The following is a 7138-nucleotide window of genomic DNA, read 5'->3' on the forward strand; positions in this document are numbered from 1 at the left end:
TAATGCTAATTCAATGATATGAAATGGAGGACTTGATAGTGTAAGAAAGATATAAGAGTTTTGAATATATGACTTCAGACACTAGTTTATCACAAAGAATAAAATCATGGCTCTAAGCCTTGAGAAAGATTTGAGGTTTATTATGTAAGATAAGTTGAATGACTACCATCCATTCAAAGATGAGCTCCAAAACTTATATCAAACATGTATTGCATTAATCATTGCACAAATTCATTAATACAAGTCTCACTTAAGCCTTATGAATTCAATGATTCAAAATTTATGGTAATTTAACTATGCCAAAAAACAAAAATTATTGAACCTTTATCATTGCATAGTGCTCAAAGAGAGCTTTTTGACAGCGATTGGAAGTCAAAAATCCTATAACATGTACAAAAGTATGGCCTCAAAAGAAAATTGTTCTAGTAAGACATGAAGGGGGTCATAAAAGCTGTAGATTTGTGTACAAATGATAAAATCAGCAGTGGTGCCTAAGTGACATGACGACAATGACAAAGAATTAATTAAACATATATATGATAGACAATAGAATTTAAAAAACAAAACCATTTTATTTTTTTATTTATGAATTTAATTAATAATAATTTAATGTTAAAAAATACACCTATATATTATCCTTCATTTTATACCTTTTGAAATCACAATCCTTGACAAATCATTACTTATTATATTACTTAACATTTAAAAGTTGCTTTTATTTCTTTTCACCGATTAGACCTTGACTTAAAATTAAAGTTAGACCTTGACTTAACATTAAAGTTATGTATATTCTATAATAAATGCCCATGGGTGGATGAGGTTATACATTTCACAAAAGTAATAAAAATAAATAAATAACTTTTTTTAAGGTTATTCTATAATAAATGTTGAAAAAGAGATAAGGTTATAGAATAAAAACAATATACAGTCAGGAATCTTTTTAATAAGATATTTTAAAATTTGATTCCCTAAATTTATGTTTGATGCTCTAGCCCACGATGACATCCAATAAAGAAAATTGAAGTCCTTGATATTATGTGGATATAGTTTCTTAGTTTAAAATAAATAATCAAGAGATTCCCTCATCTTTTTTCTAGAAGAGTAGAAGAGTCTACTTAATATTTTAAATATTTTTACAATTAAAATATGATATTTGGAGAAAAAAATTAATTAAAATATTAAAAGGTATTTTATTATTAATTGGTTTTTTAATTTATAGTAAAAACCATTTAGATTAACTTTAAAATTTGTATTTTAGTTTTGTGTTATAAATTTAGTAATTTTTTTGGATATATTTTAAGTACTATCTTTAATTTTTTATTATTATATCATTTCTACATCTTTTTTTATGGCGGTGCTAGCACGATATGCCCTTCGGCTTCATGTGAATGCTTTTGATCCCGAGCTATGAACCAGTGAGGCCACAAACGGGGGCCTCATCCTCACATTTCACTTGATCAAACCCACAAGCCTCATCCCCATGCTTTACTTGATCAAACCTGTGAGCACAACTACCTAGCGAAAATACAAGGCATGCGAACGCAATGGCCCAATAGGAATTTGAACCTTGTTGGCTACATCACCAACAAAGTGTTTTAACTACAATACTACACATCTAAAGACAATCTTCTCTAAACATTAATATATGCATTAGAATTAAATTAAATTTATACAAAAATTACATGAAATTGTTAATCATAAATACTTTTCAACTTTTAAATATTTTATGTTAAAATTAATAAAATTTTATATTTAATTTTTATCATACATTTAGGAGTTTTAAACTTTGTTGATAAATTATGGAATGTAATTTAAATTTTTTATTTAAACATTAAACATATTATCTTTCTTGAAAAATTCATGAAGAAAACTTTATATTTAATATGTACAATACTTTATTGTCTAGCAATTGTACTACAAGGAGTAACAACCAAAAGGTCTTGAACTAGAATGAACAAGATTCATATGAGAGACCTCTAAATACACAAGGTATGTTGGACCTAAATCAATGAATGAAACAAAACAATGCTAGATAACTAGAAGAACAGGGTAATCCAGTCTCCACCTTCACTTCCCCAAGGCATAAAGTTCTTGGGGTCTTACCCAAGATTGATGATGTAGGCGCTTAGAATTTTACTTTAATTAAATAAATATTTATTACTCATTTAATTATTTTACCATAATTTCTTCTATAAATTAAATCAATATTTTTATTTATTTAATTAATTCATTAACATCTTCCACTATTAATTAAATAAATATTTTAATTTACTTAATTAGTTCAATAAGCCCCTTCTTTCTAATTTAAATAAATATTTATTATTTAATTAATTTTACCTCTCCCCTAAATTAAATAATTATTTATGTTTATTTAATTTATCTTGCCCTTTCCTCTATTAATTAAATAAATTTAATTAATTTATTCACTTACCTTTTTACTCTTTAATCTTAGCCCTCCAACTTGTTCACATGGATCATGATCTAAATTCGTAGGCATGTGACAAGTGTCATATTTCTCTTCATTCACTTTGTGCTTTCTCCAAAGTAAACCCTCTACTTAATCATATCCCTTCATTTTGAAATAACCTCTTAATCCCAGTTACCCTTATCCTCCACTCTTCCACATCTTAATCGCATCCCTTCATCTCTACCTACCCTTAAATCCTATGCATTCTCTTTGAACTATGTGATCCTGGCCATTCACAATTTAACCTCTTAATCTAAACCCTCCATTTTTAGGATGATCTCTATAAAAGAGGATTATTCCTTCCATTTTGAGATAATTACACATAGCTTGAGCATACCTATACTCTATCAAAATATAACTAGAGCATACATCATCACAATCATATCCTTACATTATCACAACCACATCTATTCCTCTTTGTGTTCTTATGCAAGTGCATACAAATATGAGAGCAAACACCATCAAAATCAAGATCAAAAAGGATAGGAAAATAGTGGAGACAAGCCTCTCTTGCATGTGAAGGTATAGTTGTTCTTTTTATTTCATGTTATTTGAATGCATTTCTAGTTCTCTATTTGATGTTTATTGAATGATTTTGTCCTCTCTTCCATGTGAAGGTATAGTTTTTTTTTATTTGAATGCATTTGTAGTTCTCTATTGGTTGTTTATTAAATGATTGTGTAGATCTAGAGTTTTTGGTTGGATCTTTAGGGTTTACAAATCGATATAAACTCAACACACAGACAAATATCTACTTTCAAGAGGGTTGTTTTTTGATTCACCCCCCTCCCTTTATACTTCACTGGAACATGGGAGTTGAGGTCATCCCTTGGGGTGATGAAATCCCCAAGTAGGCCTCCTAAAGGGAAAGCCAACATTAGGTGTTTTTGTCACCCATGTTCACACAAAGCACGAGGGAAGATCGTATATAAAACTAGTGAGTCTTGGGATCTAATCTATAAAAATAGTGAAAGTTTGCAACTTTTTATCACCCAAGGTTGCAAGAAGCACAAGGGGGGAGTATACACCAACTATAGACTTTCCAAACATGATATACAATGGTTTATTCCCCTTAAGAAAATGAATTATGTCCACATTAGTGAAAAAATAAATTCTTGGACAATCAAATTTGCAAAAAAAAGATGTTAGTAGTTTTAAGATTTTATCTTTGACAAACAATTTGTAGATGCACTAGAAGTGGTTAGATGCCAAAATGATCAAGGAAAAATATTGTTAGCATTTAGATAAGTGATGCCCTCCTAAATGACACAATGTTAGTTTAAGATCAAACAACACAAAACACACAAGATGTTAGAGTTAATCAATCAAAAACCAAATACATGAAGGCATTCCAAAGGAGACACTAAAAACACATGCTAATGAATCTAACTAAAGAAGTAAAGACAATGAGATATCTCCAACTATCTCTTAGCATGATATTAGTTCCTTCTCCCTTGTTCCTCTCCTCTCCAAGTTCCAAAATAGTGTAGCTCTCAGCAACTTTTTGCACTATGGATGCTTATGGAGGATTGAGATTTGTAGAATAGCTCTAAACATGAAATGAAAAGCTATTTTTAATGCTAAAATGATTGATTTTACCAAAAAGACAAGATTTAGTTATGCTATGCTAAATGCCCTCTAAAATGGCTATAGTCTAAATGCTTACAAGTTTTCAGGATCTGGATTATGAAGGAATGGGCTCTATTTATAGGAAAAATGGAGCAATGGATGGCCAGGATTGAATGATTTAATCAAGGGTCAAGCTTGAAAGTTGGAAATCCATGTGCACAATTGACACCAATGAAATGGTGACAAATGTCAACATAGGGTTGGGTTGAAAGAAGAGGTTGGAGGCATTAAAGGCCTGAGAAGACCTCATGGTTATCTAAAGGCTAAGGGTCAAGCCTAAATTAGGATTACCCACTAAATTAGGAGTTAATCCAAGGATAAACCTTTGTGCAAATGTTTAAGAGATAATCATGGTCAAAGCATTGAAGGCTTGATGAGACCCTTGGGTTGGGTAGAGGTTGAGTCAAAACACATGTTTTAACCATGTGGGAGGGTTGAATTAACCATTAATGGTTATTGGAGACTTTGGGGATTAAGTGGTTGAAAGTTGGAAGCCTTTAATGGTTATCAAAGACTTTGGGGTCTTTGAGAAGTGACTCCATTTTGCTTAGGAATGTGACAATATTTAGGAGGTGGACTAGGCTAAATGGGAAGGGGTTAGAAGAATCTAGAAGGGGATTAGATTTTTGCAAGTGGATTTGGTGGGTGAGGGAAAATAGGATTTTATTTAAAATAAAAATTCATTTATTTCAAAATGTGTGCAAGTTGCATTTGTAGGAAAATGCAAGTGGGGTGGGGATAATGATTTAAATAAATGTTTTATTTAATTTATTTAAAAGAGGAAAAGGGGATTTTAATTAAATAAATTGATTTTATTTATTTAATTGAATGGAATTTGATTTTAATGAATTAATTAAAATAAATTGAATAATTTATTTAATTAATAGAAGAATGTTTGGGGATGAATTAATTAAATATTAATTTAGTTAATTGATGGCTAGTGGATTTTTAACCAAATAAATACGAAATATTCATTTAATTAAAATGGACAGATTTATGTGACTACAATAAGCATACATAAAAATTCTTGGACCTTTTTAATGATGTAGGTTGGAATACTTAACCTAATAATTGGGGGGTATGGGGGGACGATTCTAACCCCTTGCTAGTAGGAGTTCGAGATGCAAACCCTTAAGGAAATTTTCTTAACTAGCAAAAATGTTAAAAGACAGAGTGTATATGCTAAATTGCATAGACTGAAGGACAAAGTGCAACTACAAAATCATGTAGAACTAAATTGGCATATGCATGCAACATGGTAACTAACATAGGCGCTAAAACAAATGACACAAGCACTTAAACAACCCGTATAGACACTAAAACAACCGGTTCAAGCGCTAAAGCAACCAATACAAGCATTAAACCACATAAACAAGAAAAATAAAAATTGTTAGTAAGAGCTAAAATGATAGGGTCACTAATTTAAGTAAGTTTGCATATGTATACGTATAAACCAAAAAACTTGCCACATGGAGCAAGGCTGGAATATAAGGTGGATGGTGAAAGTATCATCATAGTATCCTATGGCATTTGAGAGATTTTAAGGTTTTTATTCCAAGAAATTTCTCCCATACAACTTTAAATATAATTTTGAGGGTCTTAAAATCCTTGGACAATCTTGAAAGTTAAATGATTTGGTGTTAACACAATTCACTATTGTAGGTATCTTCATGACTTCATGAGTTTTCCAACAATATATAATGATTAAAGATCCAATGGTTAGATTAGAAGTTATAGCTCCCAAAAGTTGAGCTAATGAAATTCCAAACTTGTAATCTTTAATAAAATATCAACTTGAGTGGGAAAATGGACCATTAGAATTTTGGTACCCAAAAATCAAGGGTTCTAGTATAATCTAGGGCAGTTATACATTCTAGATAAATAAGGTGAACGAGAGTTACATGAAACAGTTCAAAAGTGCAAATTGTGGCTTTAGTTGGCAAATCATTGTCACGAGAAAGCTCATGTGGTTGTAGCATGTTATTTTTTAAAATGTTGTAATTTCATTTCATTAGGATAATAGAAAGCAAGTATTTCTTTCCTACATTTTCTGTTTACATATTTGTTGTTGTTGTGTGTTAATTAATTTACCTAAATTAATAGGTGCTAAGCATCTATACCTTATTACCCCCGCCAAAGGAAATTATCTCGGGAGGGAATAGTCTAGTTCAACTAGAGAATGTTTCGTATATAAATTGTTTTCATTCGGGGGTTCAGACATTCCATCCTTCATTAATGCAGGAAACAGCCCAAATTCCTTCTAGATCCCCTCCTTATTCTAGTTACAACTACAAGGGAATTCCTTTGAACTAGACCCGAGGGCAAGGGTTTTGACTTCCTTCTTTCTCAGGATCCTTTGGTACTAATACACCCTCTATAGAAAATAAAGGATGCACTAAGAAGAAACCCAACTCGCGAGACAGAGTGGATGACAGTAAAATAAGGAGGAAAGGAGTCTCCCTAACCAAGGAATATAGGTTGGTGGGAATGAGAGTTAACAATTCAACAACTGCCTTTATCTTTATTTGGCAACCCCCTGGACCTTTGTTTGAGGAATCTTGGGATTGACGGATGAGAAGACAAATGAGAAGTCCCAACCTTTGTTTCCCTAGATAGAGGGGATACAACTATAACTCCCTAGCTAGTTGTTGAGGAGAGAAATAAGCTAGTTCAAATACACTGATCTAGTTGAGAAAGGAAGGCCCACACCCCCACCCCCATTATAGTTATTATTTGGACCTTCATTCTAATAAATTTTGGCTCCCATCCCAAGGTAAATAGGATGGTGGGGTCTTTTTAGTTGAGGAGCTACTAGGGATGGAGTGGTTATATCCTAATGAGGACCTCCAATAGACACCCACCGGGAGAGGTTATGTTGCTTGCTCCTTTGCTCTGCTAACAAATACTAGAATTGTTCACTCTTTCAGGTAGTCCCTTTGGAAACTACCGCAACTAAATTTCTCCAATCGTGATTAGTTTAGCACATTCATCTCTGACGTGGATTCTCTATCTCCCATTTCCAATCACCAAAAGGCTACTCTA

This window comes from Cryptomeria japonica, chromosome 9 (assembly GCF_030272615.1).
Source record: "Cryptomeria japonica chromosome 9, Sugi_1.0, whole genome shotgun sequence".
Lineage (NCBI taxonomy): Eukaryota > Viridiplantae > Streptophyta > Pinopsida > Cupressales > Cupressaceae > Cryptomeria > Cryptomeria japonica.